Source organism: Stegostoma tigrinum, chromosome 11 (assembly GCF_030684315.1).
Source record: "Stegostoma tigrinum isolate sSteTig4 chromosome 11, sSteTig4.hap1, whole genome shotgun sequence".
Taxonomy (NCBI): domain Eukaryota; kingdom Metazoa; phylum Chordata; class Chondrichthyes; order Orectolobiformes; family Stegostomatidae; genus Stegostoma; species Stegostoma tigrinum.
Window position 1 is genome coordinate 79,014,272 of NC_081364.1, and position 21,009 is coordinate 79,035,280.

General features: G+C 45.6%; 1 long non-coding RNA gene and 1 pseudogene across 2 annotated transcripts; one reads left to right on the plus strand and one right to left on the minus strand.

Moving 5' to 3' along the window:
• The first annotated feature begins 5,879 nt into the window (after positions 1–5,879).
• On the plus strand, positions 5,880–15,646 carry LOC132210152 (uncharacterized). 2 transcript variants are annotated; one of them, XR_009446382.1, is made up of 3 exons: positions 5,880–6,058; positions 8,937–9,242; positions 14,397–15,646. It is a non-coding gene; the product is annotated as an uncharacterized LOC132210152 (long non-coding RNA). The 2 variants fall into 2 exon arrangements; XR_009446383.1 differs by having other exon boundaries at positions 14,762–15,644.
• Positions 15,647–18,355: 2,709 nt separating this feature from the next.
• Positions 18,356–18,515, minus strand: LOC132210277 (U2 spliceosomal RNA; annotated as a pseudogene).
• Between the last annotated feature and the right edge of the window lie 2,494 nt (positions 18,516–21,009).

Genomic DNA, 21,009 nt, shown 5'->3' on the forward strand with positions numbered 1-21,009 from the left:
TCCACATCAGCAATGCCAGCTGAAACTGCCTGATGCGCAATCAGTTTAAAACAAGAATAGAGGGAGGACAGGAAAAATGAAGGGCAATCGTAGTTTGTGAGAGGTGACTCGAGGCCAATTGGAGCCAGGTTCAATGTGGGTGCTGAAGACCAGTCTTCACTGTTTACTCTGGCATACAGATCACAATGGATCAATCACACAAGGATCCTCCTTCGTGTGTTGTCCTTTGCACATCACAACTCGGGTCAGTGCCTCGAGGGGCTCGGATACTTTTAATTTGGCAACGAACTCAGGTCAGTGGTGCACAAACTAAGCTGTGTCGGGACACTATTTAAACGGGTCACCACTCATTGCAATGACCCAGAACTATGCAGAAAGAGGAAGAACACCAATACAAAATCTTCGCTTTGAATGGCTATCCCTGCAATTTCATCCGCAGGTACTGACTAAACAGCAACACGAAGAGGACACATTATGCCCTAACACACTGGACAAACTGCCACACATCAAGAACATATCAGAACTGACAACTCCTATTACCACTCGGAATTACAGTAGCACACAAGCCCAAAGCCACGCTACGACAAACACTCTCAAGGATTAAAGACACCATACCCACGATATGCAGAACTGACAGTGTTTACAAAATACTGTGCAACGACTGCCACAAACATTACATCAGACAGACAGGAAGGAAACTAGCCATCAGTGTACATGAACATCAGCTGGCAGCAAAATGACATGACAAACTTTTCCTCATATCAGTACACCCGGATAATGAAGGCCATCAGTTTAACTGGGACAACATAACCATAGTAGAGCAATCCAAACATAGCCACACATGGGAACTCCTAGAGGCATGGTTCTCAATCCATAATGCAGTCGGCAAACATATAGAATTGGACCCCATATGCAACCCATACAGAACAGAATGCGAAATGACAGAAGTTGCCGGAACAGACCGGGCAGTATAAATTTCAAGCGGAGGAGAACAACATTGCTTCTTCAGAAGACTCACTCATGACGTTACCTCGCATGGTTACGAAAAGTCTGTTTGAAAACAAGCCAGCTGGGCGAGCAAGTTTACAACTTTACTTGTTATCTTTACCATTTAATGAGTGGCTCAGTGTCAGTCTTTGTGATATTATACACACAGTGTTCTACCCGCTTCTCCTGCTGTACACAAGGTGTCCCGACAAAAGGCAGCTTTATGTGGAACACAAGCAGTTTCTCCTGACAATGGGTACTGTTGCCATGAGCTGGGATATGAAATATACAATGAGCTGAAGTCGCCCCACACTCATGTTACTCATTTACCTTTTAATTTCAATTTTCAATTTCCAAAACCCAGCAATCCATTCACTTCCGCTGCTGGGAACCTGACAAAAACAGCTTTGGGCAGACATTCCTCTTCAGGAGCGTCTGTCAATTTGCAAGGGTAGAAAAGCTGTCAACTTCACTCGAGTGAGAGAGGATACAATATTCCAATCTTCCAATCCAAATTCAGATGCCGTATCAATTACACCACTGGCTCCACACTTCTTGCTGCAGCTTTCATCCTGTCGATTGCGATGTAATCAGGGATATTGGCGGAAAAACCATTTGCAAGGTGAATATCCTGCAAAATAATCACCGTCACTGCTGCACTTCAATGTTCCCCACTTTGTGAAGCGGTGAATGTCACTGGCAAACGAAACACATTAGCCCTCACATGCCTGCTTCACTGTCACCTGTTTCTTTGCGACCTGTTTCTCTGCTGGAACTTGCCATTGCTTTGTTCACAGTCACTGCAAAGTTCTGCCTCGCATATCTTTTTTTATTAAATTATCTCCTCCCAACTTAAAAACATTCCCTAGTCTTGAAATCTCCCATCCTTGGGAAATGACGACCGCAATTCATACTATCTACATGTCTCATTATTTTATGAACTTCTAACAGGCCGCCTCTCAACCTCCTAAGCACCAGCGAGAAAAGTCAAAGTCTATCCGACCTTTCTTTATAAATCAAAGCTTCCATACCAGGCAACATCCTGGTAAACCTCTTCTTAACGCTCGCCAGCTTCATGATATGCCTCCTGTAATTGTGTGACAGAAACCGCATACTGTATTCCAGAAGAGGGCTCATCAACATCCTGTGCAACCTCAATATGACTTCCCAACTCCTAAACTGAAACAATTGAGCAATGAAGGCTGGCGTGCCAAAAAACTGTTTAACCACTGTCTAAATGGGATGTAAACTTCAAATAATCATGTACCTGGATCCCCTAAGTCCATGAGTAGGCACCTTAACAGTGAGACAAAGTCTGTGGGAGGATGAGGAATAGTTTTGAATTTCTTTGACCTCACATCTGAAGAAATTTATTGTACATATGCAGCTGAATAAGTTCAACAATTCATTCTCTGTGAAGAACTATAAATGAACCTGAAGATTTTTCAATTAAAAAGTAAAGTTAGACCCTCTCGAGTCAGAAGGAAGCCATCGCTGTTCTGTTTCTGAACTTCTCTTACCCAACAGGTTCTGCAACATGTCCATATGAAGATGGATAAGGGAGAACCAGTGGATGTAGTGTACCTGGACTTTCAGAAAGCCTTTGATAAAGTCCCACATAGGAGATTGGTGAACAAAATTAGGGCACATTGTACTGGGGGCAAAATACTGAGTTGGATTGAAAATTGGCTGGCTGACAGGAAGCAAAGTGTAGTGATAAACGGGTCCCTTTCAGAATGGCAGGCAGTGACCAGTGGGGTACCACAAGGTTCAGTGCTGGGGCCGCAGGTGTTTACGATGTATATTAATGATATAGACGAAGGCATTAGAAGTAATATTAGGAAATTTGCCGATGACACAAAATTGGGTGGCAGTGTGAAATGTGAGGAGGATGTTATGAGAATACAGGGTGAGTTGGACAAGCTAGGTGAGTGGACGGATGCGCGGCAGATGCAGTTTAATGTGGATAAATGTGTGGTTATACACTTTGGTGGCAAGAACAGGAAGGCAGATTACTATCTCAATAGAGTCAAGTTCAGTAAAGGGGAAGTACAATGAGATCTAGGTGTTCTTGTGCATCAGTCAATGAAAGCAAGCATGCAGGTACAGCAAGCAGTGAAGAAAGCTAATAGCATGCTGGCCTTCATAACAAGAGGAATTGAGTACAGGAGCAAAGAGGTCCTTCTGCAGCTGTACAGGGCCCTGGTGAGACTACACCTGGAGTATTGTGTGCTGTTTTGGTCTCCAAATTTGAGGAAGGGCATTCTGGCTATTGAGGGAGTGCAGCGTAGGTTCACGAGGTCAATTCCTGGAATGGCGGGACTATCATATGTTGAAAGATTGGAGCGACTGGGCTTGTATACACTTGAGTTTAGAAGGATGAGAGGGGATCTGATTGAGGCGTATAAGATTATTAAGGGATTGGACAATCCGGAGGCAGGAAGCATGTTTCCGCTGATGGGTGATTCCAGAACCAGAAGACACAGTTTAAAAATAAGGGGTAGGCCACTTAGAGCAGAGTTGAGGAAAAACGTCTTCACCCAGAGAGCAGTGGATATATGGAATGCACTGCCCCAGAAGGCAGTGGAGGCCAACTCTCTGGATACTTTCAAGAAAGAGATAGATAGAGCTCTTAAAGATAGTGGAATCAAGGGTTATGGGGAAAAGGCAGGAACACGATACTGATTGTGGATGATCAGCCATGATCGTAATGAATGGTGGTGCTGGCTCGAAGGGCTGAATGGCCTACTCCAGCACCTATTGTCTATTCATTCACCATATCCAGATACATGAACTTTGGATCACTCTCCAAAGGTATCAGTAACTATTGCCAATCCTCAGTTACATCTGGAGAATTTGATGTTTGACCTTTCTGAACCAGTGCAAGTCATGTAGTGAAGTTGCACTTGCAATGATATTCGGTTAGGAGTTACCAAATGATCGTGAAGGAATAGTGATGTTTTCCAAAAGAACAATTTAAATGTTTTCACATTTTTGATTCAATCCAATGATCTGACATATTACATAAGGTTGTCACAAAACAATACTTGATACCAGGCACTTATTCGGACAAGTGACCCAAAACTGGCCAAAGAAGTAGGTTTCAAGGAATATCCTGAACGAACAAAGGGACTTTGAAAACCAGGGATGTTTAGGGAGTAAATTCAAGAGCTTATGGCCTTGGAAACTGAAAACATGAAAAAGGTGGGAGAGTTAAAACCAGAAATCTACTGGAGGTTGGAAGTCAGGGAGAACAAATGTCTTGAAGGAAAAAGCAAAAGAACAGTAGATGCTTGAAAGTAGTAACACAAGCAGAAATTGATGAAAAACTCAGCTTATCTGGCAGTGCTTGTGGAGAAAGAGCAACATTATTGTTTTGTGTCCAGTAACCCTTCTTCAGATATATCTCAGAGGGGTTTGCAGCTGGAGGGACTATCAAAGGAACGAGGTGTGATGACAAAATTTCAAAATAAGCATATGAATTTCAAAACCTTGGTGCTTTGCCACTCAGAAAATGTGTATGTTCGTGAGCACAGGATAGCAAAACTTGAAGATGTTGAAATCGGTGAGAATAAACACACGGGCAGCAGATTTTTGGATCATTTCAAGATTTCAGGGAAGTAGTATTAAGAAGCCGGCCGGGAGTGTGTTTGGGGAGTTAAGTCGAGAGGTAGCAAAGGAATGGATGAGAGTTTTAGCAGCAGATGAACTGAGATGCTGTTGAGGTTGAAATTGTATGTGGACTTTGTGATAAGGAGTGTGGGGGTGAGTAATGTGGTTGGAAGCTCATCTTGGGATGAAATATTGCACCATGACTGTGACCAGCGTGTTACCTGCCAGTTACCAGGGGCAGGGATGGAGTCAGTGGTCATGGAGTGGAGTTTGACTGCCAGCCTGGATTGAGGTTTAGCACTGTCTATTTAAATGTGATCTATACCCCTTTTCAAACAGGAACGGACTTGGCAGCAGAACTAATTTGTGAACCAACTGTCAACTTTATTGAGACAATGTGTGGAGTTTATCTGTTATGAAGTAAACTACAGTGACAAACTCAGACAGCTACTTACAGTTGAATGTGGATTATACTGCTGAAGTCATTAACTAGGCAGTAGAGCAGTGAAACAACATATTGGAGTTTTTGCAGCCTCGGTCTTCAAACTTTTTCTTCTGTCTTGGGCTTTTATCTTCTGATTCTTGTTGCTTTCCATTGCACAGATCTTTCTTGAGAATCTTTTTAATGCTTGATCTTTTTTGATTAACCTCCTTCCCTGCCCAATCACAGTTCATGTGAACAACACTCACCTCACTTAACCACGTGGTGTTCTTCATATTCATAATTATTCTCTTTACATCTTACCTGAGGACTGTTATATACCTGTATTTATTACCCTTATTTCATCGCCATTTCTCTATTCGCTGACAGAGAGGTATCAAGAGCTATCTTTAGATTTGAGCTGCAGGAAGCCTTTTCAAGCATGACTGATTAAAAAATAACAAAAGAACTGGGATGTTGTAAATCAGGAACAAAAACAAAGTTGCTGGAAAAGCTCAGCAGGTCTGGCAGAATCTGTGAAGGTAAAAAGACAGAGTTAACGTTTCGGGTGCAGTGCCCCTTCCTCAGAGAGACTTATTAAAGCCCCAGGGTCGCTAATGTAACAATCTTTCTCATCCAGTTCTCAGTCTCATTTGTCTCAAAATGCAACATTGTGACGACGATCATTCGCTTCTCACAATGACAACACGAAGCACTGCGCATGCTCCAGCTAACAATTGCATCTGGGTGATTGATGTCAGCGAGGGGCCAATAGGGGCACAGGGGTGCCGTGCATGACCGGGCTGATGTCGCTGCCATTCTAACCATTCAGAATGAGGAGGAGGCGGGATCGGTGAAAACCACGTGATCATCCACGAGAGCAGTCGCTTCGATAATATGAACCGCAGATGCTGGAGAATCCGAGATAACACGGTGTGCAGCTGGATGAACACAGCAGGTCAAGCAGCATCAGAGTAGCAGGAAAGCTGACGTTTCGGGCCTAGATCCTTCGCTGAGACCAAGACTTGTGCAATTGAGGTAAGAGTAGGATACGGTAAAGAAAGCAAAATGGCAGAAAGCGGGAGGGAAGTGATTTTTTTTTGTCTTGGATTCTCCAGCATCTGCAGTTCCCATTATCACGGGAAGTGATATTCGTATGGGTTTGGAAGTTTTACAAACACTTAGTGCACGTCGGAAAACACATATTTGAAACTCCCAGACTCACGTTTGCAGAAAACAAATCAATGCCTCAGATGGCATTAGGTCCGTGTGACCGCCACCATCTTTATTGGGGGCAATGATCCGCGGGGCGCATGCGCGGCAGCTTTGAAACTTTGAAAGGGCCGAGGTGAAGTTGGGCGCATGCGCTTCCGCCTCTGGTCGAAAGTGAGAGAACAAGGTGTGGGGCTGGAGGAACACAGCAAGACAGGCAGCATCAGAGGAACAGGAAAGCTGGCGTTTTCCGGTCTACACCCTTCAGAAATGGGGGCGGGGAAGGGGATTCTGAAATAGACAGGGAGAGAGGGGAAGACAGGTGGAGAGGAGACAGACAAGTTAAAGAAGTGGGGATGGAGCAGGTAAAGGTGAATGTAGGTGGGGATAGGTGAGAGGTAGAACAGGTTAAGGAGGTGGGGATGAGCAGTTGTTTATTGTGAACTGAGTTTAGATGTTCTGTAAAGTGATCCCTAAGCCTCTGCTTGGTTTCCCTGATGTAGAGGAGGCCACAATGGGTACAGCGGATGCAGTATACCACATTAGTACCTGCATTCCCCATACAGATGGCCTAAAAGCCCTATACTATTTCCTGTCCTGCAGGTCTGACTAGTTCCCCTCCACTGACCCCCTTATGCGCTTAGGTGAACTCATCCTCACCCTAAACAATTTCTCTATCAACTCCTCCCACCTCCTACAGACAAAGAGGGTGGCCATGGGTACCCGCGTGGGCCCAAGCTATGCCTGCCTCTTTGTCGGAACAATCCCTCTTCCGTATATACACTGGCCCTGAACCCCACCTCTTCTTCCGGTACATGGATGACTGTATTGGCGCTGCCTCGTGCTCCCATGAGGAGCTCGAACAGTTTATCCACTTCACTAACACCGACCACACCAACGTTAAGTTCACCTGGGCCATCTCCTAACACCTTTCTCACCTTCCTGGACTTCTGTTTCCATGTTGGGCAACCGTCTGGAAACCAATATCCATTTCAAGCCCAGCGACTCTCTCAGCTACCTGGAATACACCTCCTCCCACCCACCGCCCTCAAAAAATGCCATCTCCTATTCCCAATTCATTCACTTCTGCCGAATCTGCTCCCAGGATTCCACTCCCGTACATCTGATGTCCTTCCTTTTCGAGGACCGCAACGCGCCCCCCCCCCCCCCCCCCCCGGCAGTGATTGAGAATGCCCTTGACCGTGTCTCCCGCATTTTTTCACAACTCCTCCCTCGCACACCGTCCCTGCAATAACAACCGAAAAAGAATCTCCCTCATCTTCACGTACCACCCCACCAATCACCGGATCCAACGCATCATCCTCTGACATTTCTGCTATCAGCAATCCGACCCCAACACCAAAGACATTTTCCCCTCCCCACCCTTGCCTGTTTTCCAGAGGGACCACTCTCTCCGTGGCTCCACGCTCCTCTCCAGCCCCACCACACCTGGCACTCTTCCCTGCAACCGCAGGAAGTGCTACACTTGCCCCCACACCACCTCCCTCACCCGCATCCCAGGCCCTAAGAAAACTTTCTACATCAAGCAGATGTTCACCTGCACATCTGCTAATGTGATATAAAGCATCCCCTGTACCCGTTGTGGCCTCCGCTACATTGGGGAAACCAAGCGGAGGCTTGGGGACTGCTTTGCAGAACACCTACACTCGGTTCACAATAAACAACTGCGCCTCCCAGTCGTGAACCATTTCAACTCCCCGTCCCATTCCTCAGACGAAATGCCCATCCTGGGCCACCTGCAGTGCCGCAACAATGCCACCCAAGGGTTGCAGAATCAGCAACTCGTATTCTGCCTGGGAAACCTGCAGCCCAATGGTGTCAATGTGGACTTCACAAGCTTCAAAATCTCCCCTCCCCCAACTGCATCCCAAAACTTGCCCAGGTTGTCCCTGCCTCTAAAACCTGTTCTTCCTCTCTCCTATCCCCTCCTCCCACCTCAAGCTGCACCCCCATTTACTGCCTACTAACCTCATCCCGCCTCCCTGACCTGTCTGTCCTCCATAAACTGACTTATCACCTCACTACCTCCCCACCTATACTCACCTTTACCTGCTCCATGCTGGCATCTTTGACTTGTCCATCTCCTCTCCACATATCTTCTCTCTCCATCTTCGATCTGTCTCCTCCTGTCTCACTATTTAGTTCAGAAACCTCTTCCCCTACCCCATTTCTGATGAAGGGTCTAGGCCCAAAATGTCAGCTTTCCTGCTCCTTGGCCTGCTGTGTTCATCCAGCTCCACAACTTGTTATCTTGGATTCTCCAGCATCTGCAGTTCCTGTTATCTCTTTTCCAAGAGAAATGTTTGTTTCTTCTGGGTTTCTCTCCGAGAGTGTTGGATCAAAGCAGCTCGCACTGCTCTTGCTCACTTGTGTGCTCCCTGATCACCTTTGTCGTTGTCTAATCTCTTCAGTCTCTAATGATGGATATATTTGATCTCTGTAGCATTTTACTGTTACTTCCTTATACCTTTTTTGTAAATAAATTTTCCACTGCTCCCCACCCCCTCACCGTGTGCTGCCCTCTTACCAGATTAATTTTTGAATGGTATCTTTCAGTCAGGAAATATTTTCCCAGAAAGAGAGTACATTTTTCTTCCATTTCAGACCACCAAATTCTACAGCATTTTTATTCTGTCATTCATTTTGCACTTCTGCAACAGTTGCTCTGTTTCTCCTTCCACAGATACCAGCGATCGTTGCCAAAGCCCTCTTACCTGTGCAGAAGGTGATGTTCAACTTTCGTGTCCTGCTGCAGTTTGTATGATGAAGGTGATCCCACAATGCGGGCATTTGAGAAGTTACAGATCGTTCATCTAGCGATACTGAAGAGCTGATGGTGTTAGTCCAAATCAACAAACAATTTGTATTTTTATCATGTTTTACAATTTGATTAAAACTATTATCACGAAACTTTTGACGTAAGGCCATGTTAGGTCAGGTGACCAAAAAGTAACCAAATTTGCAGGTTTTCCTGACTGTCTTAAAGAAGGTAAGCAAACCTAAGACAATTATCATGGGAGTTCCAGATCATGGGAATTCCAGACCATGTTGCCTGGCAACTGTAGAAACAGCCTCCAGTAGTGAAGCAATGATTAAACACACTGTTGGAGTCAGAAACTAAATGAGTTATCGAAGTCTTGAAGGTTGTTTGGTGCAGGGAGATAGGGCTCATCACAGCCAGGAATTAAATCAAGGATGGGAATTTTGAATTGTTGCTTATAAATAGGAGCCTTTGTGGATCAGGGAGCATAGCAGTGATGGGTGAACAGGTCTTGGTACAAATGAACTTGTGTTCAGCAGAATTTTAGGTATTCTTGAGGTTACAGGGACATTGAATGTGGGAGGCCGACTGGCAGTGAGTTTGGATCGTTACGTCTAGAGGTAACACGGGAATAGATGAGAGGTTCAGCAGATGCGCTGAAACTAAGGTGTCATTGTCAGGTCATTGTCACTGAAGTGGAAGTAAGTGGTTTTTGTGCAGGACTCTGCTGTTTACCCTCACCCCACCTCAGGAATTCAGCTGTTTGTGAATTTGCGGATCAAGTCTGTAATAAGATCAGGAACTGAGTGCTCGCCTTGACCCAAACTGGGTGTCACTGAGCAGGTTACTGCAGAGTAAGTGCTGCTTAATAGTGCTGTTGACGATACCTTCTATCACTTTACTGATGATAGAGAGTAGATTGCTTGAGGGGAAATTGGTCGGGTTGGCTTTGCTGTGTTTTTGTGCTGAACAGACCTGGGCAGTTTTCCAAATTGTCAATAGATGCCAGTGCTGTAGCAGGACTGAAGCAGTTTGGCTTGGAGGCTAGCAAGCTCCAGAGCACTAGTCATCGGTAGTGTTGCCAGGGCCTGTAACCTTTGCACTATTCATCCATTTATTAATATTATTTGTAATGAATCAAATTGGATGAAAACTCACATCTCTGATGTTGCGGACCTCTGGAGAAGGCTGAGATGGAGCATCCAGTTGGCACTTCTGGCTGAGGATTGCTGCAGTCTTGTCTTTTGCATGGATAGGTTGGGCTTTTCCGTCAGTGAGGATTTGGATTTTTGGCATGTTTCCTCCAGTGAATTGTTTAATTGTTCATCACCATACACGACTGGGTTTGGCAGCACTGCAGAGCTTAGATCTGATCTATTGGTTATGGGGTGGCTTAGCTCTAACTCTTGCTGCTTATGCTATTTGGCATGCAGATCGTCCTGTTGGCAAGTTTTACCAGGTTGGCACCTTATTTGTCGGTATGCCTTGTGCTGCTCTTGGCATGCCCTCTTGCACTCTCCATTCAATCAGTGTGGTTCCCCTGGATCAATGGTAATGTTTGAGTGCACAATATGCTGGCCCCTGAGGTTACACATTGTGCCGGAGTAAGTTCTGCTGCTGTTGATGTCCCACAAAGCCTCACAGATGTCTGGTTTTGAATTCCTATATCTGTTTCAAGTCTGTCCCTTTTAGCCCAAGTTCATGCCACTCAACACAATGGAGGGTATTCTCAAGTTAAAGATGAATCTTTGTCTCCACAGGACTGTGCGCTGGTCGCTGTTATCAATCCTGTCACAGACAGATGCAACTGCACCTGGGAAATTTGTGACAATGAGATCTGCTATGTTTTTCCCTTCTGATGCTTGCGTCAGTACCTGCTGCAGTCCCAGCCAGGCAGCTTTGACCAGCTTGATTGGTAATCCTGATGCTGAACTACTCCTGATGGTAGACATTGAGTACATTTAGTGCCATTCACACTCACACTGTTTCTCCGAGTGCTGTTCAACATGGAGTTTTTTTTATTAAAATTCACTCTTCGGATGTGGAAATCGCTGGCTGGACCAGCATTTATTACCCATCCCTAATTGCCCCAAAGGCAGTTAAGCGTCAACCACATTGCTGTGGGTTTGGAGTTGCATGTCATGCAGACCAGGTAAGGATGGCAGATTTCCTACCCGAAAGGACAAGTGAACCCGGATAATCAGCAATGGTTTTATGGTCATCATTTGACTATTAATTCCAGATCATTATTTAATTCAAATTCCACCATTTGCCATGGCAGGATTCGAACCCAGGTCCCCAGAATGTTATCTGGGTCTCTGGATTAATAATCTAGCAATAATACTGTTGCCAATTTATCAACTGAGGGAGAATGTTCCATGGCATTCAGCAGGAGCCATGAGACTTCCAGGCGTCAGAGTCAATATCGAGTACTCCCAGGTCAGTTACTGCAGTCAGAATAGCACTGTGCTGCCACGTCTGTCCTGCTCCTGGGACAGGCCTTCACTAAGGACAGTGATGGTGGCGTGTGTCACTTGTCTATAAGGTCGATTCTATGCATATGGCGCTGTTTCTTGACTAGTCTTTGAGCCATCTCTCCAAATTTTGCCACTCGCCCCGAGATATTCGGAGGGAGGAGTTTATGGAGTCGATAGGGCTGATTCTGCAGTTGTCTCTCCTAGTGCCTTAGTAGATGCCAAGTGGCCCACCCAGCTTCGTTCCTTTGTTGAGACTTTACAGTCATTAGCAACTGAGTGGCTTGCTGAGATTGGCAAATTTCTTTCCCTGAAGGACATTAGACTTTTTTTTTCTTTTTCTGCCATTAGCAATGGTTCCATGGCAACCAGACGATTATTAATTCCAGATTTTTTTCTTTTGCATTCAAATTCCACCATCTGCTGAGATGGGATTCAAACCCAGACTTCTGTTGTACATTTTAATATTCTGGAATAAAGTTCAATCATCAGGTTTGTGCACTCATTTTTGAATATCTCTAACACAGGCATTGTTTCTTTGCAAACCATTGTCCATCATCCTGTCTCCTCCATCCTCCCCTCCAACAGCATGTGAGGGAGACACAAAGAAACTCCATCTCACTAAGATTGAGACAATCCAAATCGGATGCCTCTGCTGCTTCCCTCTCTTCCACAAGCCCACCAAACCAAATTGCCTGGCACATTGCTCATCGTTTTAGCCCTCAACTTTCATCTTTCTCCAGTCTCGTGTCAAGCCTTATCAGAGTTCGTCTTAATCCTTTGCCCTATTCTCGCTAAACTATGAACATTCTAACTCTCTCTTATTTCTCCTCCTGCTCCTCCTCCGCCTCCTTGCCTCTGCCCCCATGCCAGTTCAGATATTGTCACTTGTTCTGTCTGCCTCTCTTTTCTGGTTATGTCCTTCTCACCCGTTCTGTTTAAAACCAATATTTGACCTCACTGTCGTTGGAAAATCCCACTCGATCTCTCTCTTTCCTGTCTGAAATCCATGTAGTCGATGTCTCTCAAGGATCTATCCTTGGCCCATGCTGTTTCTCACAGACATACTGCCAGGAGGTGAGATCTTCCACAAGCACCATGTTAGGTTTTGCACGTATACTGCAATATTCAGATCTAACTCCCCTCCATCACTCTCCTTTGCTCCACTGTTAATCAGTTATAAAACTGCTTATCATGCTTCCACTACTTGATTAGCTGAAATTTCCTCCAATAACACTTTGTGATAATTAAACACATTGCCTTCAGTTGTTATTAAAAATTATCTTTTTCTTACTAGTCTACTGAATCCATCCCTCTCATTGGGAACTGTCTGAGGCTGAACTGCACACTTCTCAATAATGCTCTCATATCTCCCCTCAACGTGAACATCTTACCATACATCTTCTCAATCACACGCCAGAAGTTTCAACCTCTAAAATGCTCCTTCTCTCCACCTCACTTGTAACTGAAACCCCTTACCCACATCTGTGTTGCCTTAAATTTGATGATTCCAAAAGAAAACCCTCTACTTTCTGCATTATCAAGAATCTGCTCCCATGATCGGAAATATCCCCTCTGCATTTATCCTGTCAACTCCCTTAAGAGTCCTGTATTTTTAATTGGATCATCTCTCATTCTTCTAAAATCTAGTTAGCAGATTCCAAACCTGTTTAATCTTAGCTTAAAAGATAATCCCTCCAAACCAGTGATCATCCTAGTTCATCTTCTCTGAAATACCTCCAATGAAGTGATATATTTGCTTAAGTGGACCAGAAAAGCTGCTCACATTCCTTCAGATGTGGTCTTAACAACAATTTGTACATTTGTCCTAAGACATGTATTCCAAACTCTTATACTGCAAACATCTTGACATAAGGGATAACATCCCTTTGCCCTTCCTGATTATCTGTTGCAACTGTGTACACGCTTTGTATTTCCTGCACAATTATTCCTGAGTTCCTATGTGATGCAGTTTTCCACCGTTTTTACCTTTTAAATAACACTGTTGTTTGGTTGTCTCCTCAAGAATAAACTTCACAATTTCCCACATTTATACACCATTTGCCAACTTGTCACCCATTTATCAATATCTCTCCATAAACTGTAACCCTCACGGAACTTGTTATCCCTTCATGAGATCCTCCCTCATTCTTCCAATCTTTTTGTTGGGAGCACTGGGCCAGACGACACATGCGTAATTGTTATCTTTGAAGGGGCATTCTTTTGAATAACTGGGAGAAGCTTGCAGTCCATTGTTCAGAATCGACACAACTTGTTCATCAAGCTGTTAGCTTTTCCAGCCCAATGTCTCATTGATGTGGCAGTGCAGCAGCACAGAAGAAATCATGCCATCTGCATCTCTCTAAATCTTGGCCGTTCTTTACCATGTGTCAAAGACCTGCAGTTCTGGTCAGTGACATGAAGTCCCAAGGTGGAAATGCCTAGAAACCCAAATAGATTTCTCCCCGAATCAACGACTGACCTCCAAAAGGGATAATGTGTAATAGGGACAATGACAGTTATCCTCGGCCAGGATGAGGGGCTGTTGTGAAATTCTACCCAGACTGACAGTGATGGATTTCATGAATTTCTGTTACAGGATAATAGAAGTGGACTTTCAGGTGGGGAACTCAATTATTAAACACTGGTTTAAGCTGAGAGGGAAAGTTTTAAAAGGGAAAGCGGGTGGTGCCTGTGTAGAATGAGCTGCCAGAGGAACTGGTGGAAGCTCGTCAATTACCCATCCAGATATCTTTTAATGTTGTATGTGAATAGGGAGGGTTTAGAGGAATATGGGTCAAATGCTTGCAAATGGGATTAGATTAATTTAGGATATCTGGTCAGCATAGACAACTGGGATTGTTCCATGCTGTACAACTCGGACTAAGCATTTTTGTTTTCATTTCAGACTTCCACAATTTTACTTCTGCACTGTTCTTAACCTTTCAATGCCTCTGAAAGACTGAGTTACAGATTTACACAATGCCTGTCCTTCCTCCTTGGCTCTTCCACCTCTCTTTCGGTAATTTTGTGCAAACACTGACTGGATACCTTACCTGGAGGATATTTATGAATGGATTTGTTCTATTGATAATCCAATATATTCCCCAAGTGTCGCTCCACAAATGTCCAGAGGATTTCTCAGTTTCACAGTCTGTCTTCTCTTCTGCTTTCTCACTCATTGCACGTACTTTCTGTTTGAAAGCTTAGTCTGCAGTTAGAGAATTCGAGCTGTTCCACATCCAGGTCTGACAGTCACTTTGTTTATCACAGCCCAATTATCTCGGGATTTTGAACGTTGAAGGAGAAAGCAGCACTCACACTTTGGAGAAATGCAAATGGTTTGTGTATAAAAGAGTCTGAAGATTCATCTGAAATGTCCTAACACCATACTGGGGAGACAGTGTGGAAATGGGCAGATTACAAGAAGGAATTTCTTCATCCATCCCAGCTGGAAACTGACCACCAGAGTCACACTGGAGAGAGACCATTCACCTGCTCTGATTGTGGAATGGGATTCGCTCAGCCATCTAACCTGCTTAAACACCAGGGAGTTCACACTGGAGAGAAACCATTCACTTGCTTGGAATGTGGGAAAGCATTCACTCAGACAACTCACCTGCTGATACACCAGCAAATTCACACTGGAGAGAGACCATTGGCCTGTTGTGTGTGTGGGAAAGTTTTTCTGACTCAAATTCTCCTCTGACACACCAGCAAGTTCACTCTGGGGAGAGACCATTCATGAGCTCTGAGTGTGGGAAAGCATTCACTCAGTCATCCAAACTGTCACAAAGAACCACAGTTGAAGGATTTTGCTATTACGCTCACGATCAAATGAACCATAGTTTTTGGCTGTTTGTACTGATGTTACTCATCCCTGTTCAATTAAAGGTGCTGGTATTGTGAGTAAAATGTTAATAACAGTTGTATATTTGTCAGGTGGAGCTTGGAAATAGTCACGTCATGACACATTCACACTGACAAAGACTATCCACCAGCACAGTATGTGAGAAGGGATTTCCTGGTTCATCAGGACTGGTTAAATAGCAGCAAATTTGAGTGACTCTTGGGTTTTTTTTTTATTCTGCTGTTAGCTGTCTCCAAACCAGGTATTTTTGGGCTTGTTTCTGGGGATCATAGAATCCCTCCAGTGTGGAAGCAGATGACTTGGCCCATCAAGTCCACACTGAACCTATGAAGAGTGTCTTACCCAGACCTTGTCTGCGTCGGTTTCCTCCCACAGTCCATAAATGTGCAAATTAGGTCGATTGACTATGCTAAATTACCCTTAGTGTCTTGTGTGCAAAATGCAAGGACAGAGTAGGGTGTGAGACTGGATGGGATGCTCTTTGGAGGGTTTGTGTGGACTCCATGGACTGAATAGCCATCTTCCACGCTGTAGGAATTTTATGATGATTATTTATTAGTTATGTCTGCACACCTTTTACAATTACGGATCCTATTGATCTCCACAGACACGTTTCAACTTTTAATAGGTATTTGTTGATTTTTAAACAATGGTAATGTTTCCTTTTAAAAGTTTTAAGTCGAAACAAAAGATTGGGAGGAGCCCAGTAGTATATCCCCGATTGCATTTTCCCAATCGGCTCTGAAACCTGGTGTCCATTGTGACTCTGTTCGCATTGGGGGCTGGGGGTGGAATGCAGTCTCTTCAAATCTTTACCTGTCGTCCATAGCAGTGATGGATTTCATGATGAATACGTATGCACTAGATATCACACAATGTCTTGGTTTATTTTCTATTTAGTCTGCTGTACTTTACTCCACGGGGACCTAGGTTTGAATCCCACCATTCCAGATGGCGGAATTTGAGTTTAAAAAAAAATCTGGAAATAAGAATCTAATGATGACCGTGAATCCATTGTCATTGTTGGAAAAACCTATGTCCTTTAGGGAAGAAAACTGCCATTCTTATCCAGTAATATCAAGATCCCATGAATGATTTTTCTAAAAAAAAATTTTAAAAAATCTCCCGCAAATACATTTATCTCTGTCTTAATTTATTTGATAACTGACAGTTCAAACTGGTTGATGGCTACTTTCACTTTTGATCAAGTTGTGCCCATTTCATGGTTGAAACAAAAAAAAATGCATGAATGGAACCACAGTTGTTCTCGTAGGAACAATGCATGCTCTGACATGTTTGAAAAAAAAAAGCCTCATCTCACTTATGAACCAGATATCAAAGCTGACCAGATCCTGATGCTGTGGACCGTGAAAGTGAAATTCTTCACCGTCTTATCCACTTGTGTTGCTATTTCAGGGAGCTATGAACCTCCCAAACTCCTGAACACCTTTGAGAATTTCATCAAACTGACCCCCAATGGCAGGAATGGACACGGTCAGCTTGGATTGATGATCATAATTCAGGCTCAACCAATCTCCTGGAGCATTTTGAGAATGCAATTCGTCGTGAGTGTGGCCACCCCTCTGTACTGTAGTGATACAGATCCTCTGATCCCATTTGCCCCAAATGGCTGATATTGAATGATTCCTTGGACATGCTGTGTCAGGATCTCCTGACTGAATCCTCTCTCCCTTGCCCTGACTGAGAACTCTTTCCCTGAAACTTTGAGACGTGACCATTTGGTCGAAACGTGTTTGTTGCCACAGCTGCTGACCAGCCCTTGACTGACTGCTGGTAATAACAGTGCTAAGCTGCCTGGCTTATGCCTGTGATAAACAACCAGGCAAGACAGGAGCACTGTGAGACATTAGGTTCTAGTTGAGACATCAAAGTGCAAAAATGCCAGGGGAAGGCAGAGATATTGTGGCAGAACACGTCTCAGGTGCTGAAATGCTTGCAGAGTTCTTACAGAAAGCATGTACTTTGCGGACAGGCAATTCTGCATCTGGACGTAGCATTTTTATCTAACTTCTGGCTCATTTTACTAGATTTGCAAATATCTCCTGGCCTGGCTAATGTGAGAATTGGCTTGGTCATTTGCAGTTGTGTCCCATGTCAGTGAATTGGTAATCTGATTAAACTCACAGGCCTTGATTTGAGAAAAATAAAGCACACGTTTGGTTGCTGTTGCACTCAAATGAAAAACGTGCATTGTGTATGCCATATCCTTTCCTGGCTCACAGTGTTTCCAAAATCTCTAGTGCAATACATCCCAAGTCATCACCATCAAAGTCAAAACTAGTGAATACTTCAATAGCTTCATTTTTTTTCTGAAATGCTATTTGTAATGAGATAGTGATGGCAGGCGATTTTCTTTTACTTCTGATGCCATGTGTGAAAATTCAGGGATGGTGTTGGTGGGAAGCTGCGGCATGTACCAGGGATGAGGCATTAACATTCAGAGCAAGTGCTGAACATGCAGAAAAGGAGAGATTAACAGTTACCTTGGAACAAGCCTGTTTGGGGAAAGTTGGGTGAGAGTACTGAGAGAAAGTACTTTGGCGGCATGGTGGCTCAGTGTTCAGCACTGCTGCCTCACAACACCAGGACACGTGTTTGATTCCAGCCATGGGTGACTGACTGTCTGTCTGTATGGAGTTTGCACATTCTCCCTGTGTCTGTGTGGGTTTCCTCAGGGTGCTCCCACAGTCCAAAGATGTGCAGCTAGGTGGATTAGCCATTTTAAATTCCCTGTAGTGTTTAGGGAGGGGTAGATTAGGTGGGGTATAGGTCTGGCTGGGATGCTCTGGGGTTTGATGTGGACTTGTTGGGCTGAAGGGCTGTTATGGTTCCAGAGTGCTGAGCTGCTGGAGATTACAAGGTCTAGAGCTGGATGAACACAGCAAGCCAAGCAGCAAAGGAGCAGGAAGTCCGATGCCTCAGACCTGGACACCCTTCTTCAGTTTTTGATCAGGCTGTTTTTAAAATTGGTTTAATGAGACTGCACCATTCCCAGAAACACTGCAATACCAGGATGATGCATGGAGAGGACAGAGCAAGCTCCTGTTCCAAAAATCGGTTTAATATAGGGTCCTTAAGTAAAGAACATATCAGATATTAAAGCTGATAAGAACATTTTTTTATTTGAAAAAATATACTTCATTCATAAGATGTACAAAAAAACACATTCATACACCTACCCAGTCATGCAAGCTGCTCTGGGTTACCCAGGGCGTACGTACACCAACTAAAGGGGGGGAAAAAAAACAAAACAAAGAAAATAGCCCGGCAGTTGTCTCCCCGCACAGTTCCCATTGGTCCCCTGACCAGTTTGGGAAGGCGCCAGCTGGGCCCAGTTACCAGATAGGGCCCTTTTTTTCAATTCTGGACGAGGGGTTTCATACCGTGGTCTTTCCCCACCGCACCTTGGCGGTGGCTGCCCCAAGCTTTAGTGCGTCCCTCAGCACGTAGTCCTGGACCTTGGAGTGTGCCAGTCTGCAACATTCGACTGGGGTCAGTTCTTTCAGCTGGCAGACCAGCAAGTTGCGGGCAGACCAAAGAGCGTCTTTCACTGCATTGATGGTCCTCCAGGCGCAGTTGATGTTGGTCTTTGTGTGCGTCCCGGGAAACAGCCCGTAGAGCATGGAGTCCAGCGTCATGGAGCTGCTTGGGATGAACCTCGACAAATACCACTGCATCCCCCTCCAGACCTCCTGTGCATAGGCACACTCCAGAAGGAGGTGATCGACAGTCTCGTCCCCCCCGCAGCCACCTCGAGGACAGCGCACAGTGGCGCAGAGATTCCGGGCGTGCATAAAGGATCTCATTGGCAGAGCCCCTCTCACCGCCAGCCAAGCAATGTCCTTGTGCTTGTTTGAAAGTTCTGGCGATGAGGCATTCTGTCAAATGACTTTGGCAGTCTGCGTGGGGAACCACACGACAGGATACTACGTGCTGACCACTGCCAGACGGCCTTGTGGTCAAAGGTGTTTCCTTTCAAAAATTTTTCCACGAACGACAGGTGGTACAGGACGGTCCAACTACTCAGAGCATTCTGCGGCAATGAGGCCAGGCCCAACCTTCACAACACAGGGGACAGGTAGAACCTCAGTAAGTAGTGACACTTGGTGTTTGCGTACTGAGGATCTATGCACAGCTTGATGCAGCCGCACACCAAGGTAGCCATCAGGGCGAGGGTGGCATTCAGTACGCCCTTTCTCCCCATTTTCCAGGTCTTTGTACATGGTGTCCCTGCAGACCTGGTCCATTCTCGACCCCAAATGAAGTGGAAGATGGCCCGGGTGACCGCAGTGGCGCAGGTGCAGGGAATAGGCCAGGCCGGTGCTACATACAACAGTACCGAAAGCCCCTCGCACCTGACAACCAGGTTTTTACCCGCGGTGGAGAGGGACCGGAGCGTCCAACTGCCCAGCTTCTGCTTCAGTTTGGTGATACGCTCCTCCCAAGTCTTAGTGCACGCCCCAGCTCCACCAAACCAAACACCCAGCACCTTCAGGTAGTCTGTCCTGACGGTGAAGGTGATGAAGGAGCGGTCATCTCAGTTCCTGAAGAACATGGCCTCGCTCGTACCCCTATTGACTTTGGCAACCGAGGCCAGTTCAAACTGGCCACAGATGTCCAACAGCCTACTCACTGACCGACGATCGGTGCAGAAGATGGCGACGTCTTCCATGTACAGGGAGGTCTTGACCTGAAGGCCTCCGCTGCTTGGGATAGCCACGCCCTTCAGGCTCACGTCCTTCCTGATGGATGCGGCGAAGGGCTCCACACAGCACACGAACAAGGCAGGAGAGAGCAGGCAGCCCTGCCTGACTCCAGATCTGACGGGAAAACTGTCCGATTCCCACCCGTTGATCGAGACTGCGCTAACGATGTTGGTGTAGAGCAGCCGGATCCAATTGCGGATGCCCTCCCCGAACCCCAATTTGGAGAGGACATCCCTCTTGTAAGCATGAGACCCTGTTGAAGGCCTTCTCCTGGTCCAGGCTGACGAGGCAGGTGTCCACCCGCCTGTCCTGCACGTAGTCGATCGTATCCCTGATGAGTGCGAGGCTCTCAGCGATCTTCCTGCCCGGCACAGCACAGGTTTGGTCAGGGTGAATCACCGACTCCAGGACAGACTTGACCCAGTTGGCTAGGATTTTGTAGTCCACATTCAATAGTGAAATGGGACGCCAATTCTTAATTTCTTCCCTCTCCTCCTTCCTCTTGTAAATGAGGGTGATGATGCCCTTCCTCATGGACTTGCACATTTCCCCTGCCTGATGTGCACGATCGTACACCTCCAGCAGGTCCTGGCCGATCAGGTCCCACAGAGTGGAATACAGCTTGACCAGTAAGCCGTCGCTCCCGGGAGTCTAATTCCTCTCCAAGGACTTGAGGGCTCTGGTCAGCTCATCCAGGGATATTGGCCGGTCTAGCCACTCCCTCGTGCCGTCGTCTAAGACCTCCGTGATAGATGACAGGAACGACTCAGAGGCCGTGCTGTCATTGGCCTTCGTGTCGTACAGTCCAGCATAGTAGGATCTGCTGATCCTCAAAATGTTGGGCCGAGACGACGTCACCGAGCCGTTGTCCTCCTTCAGCCGGCTAAGCACAGAGCTCTCTTTGTGCACCTTCTGAAAGAAGA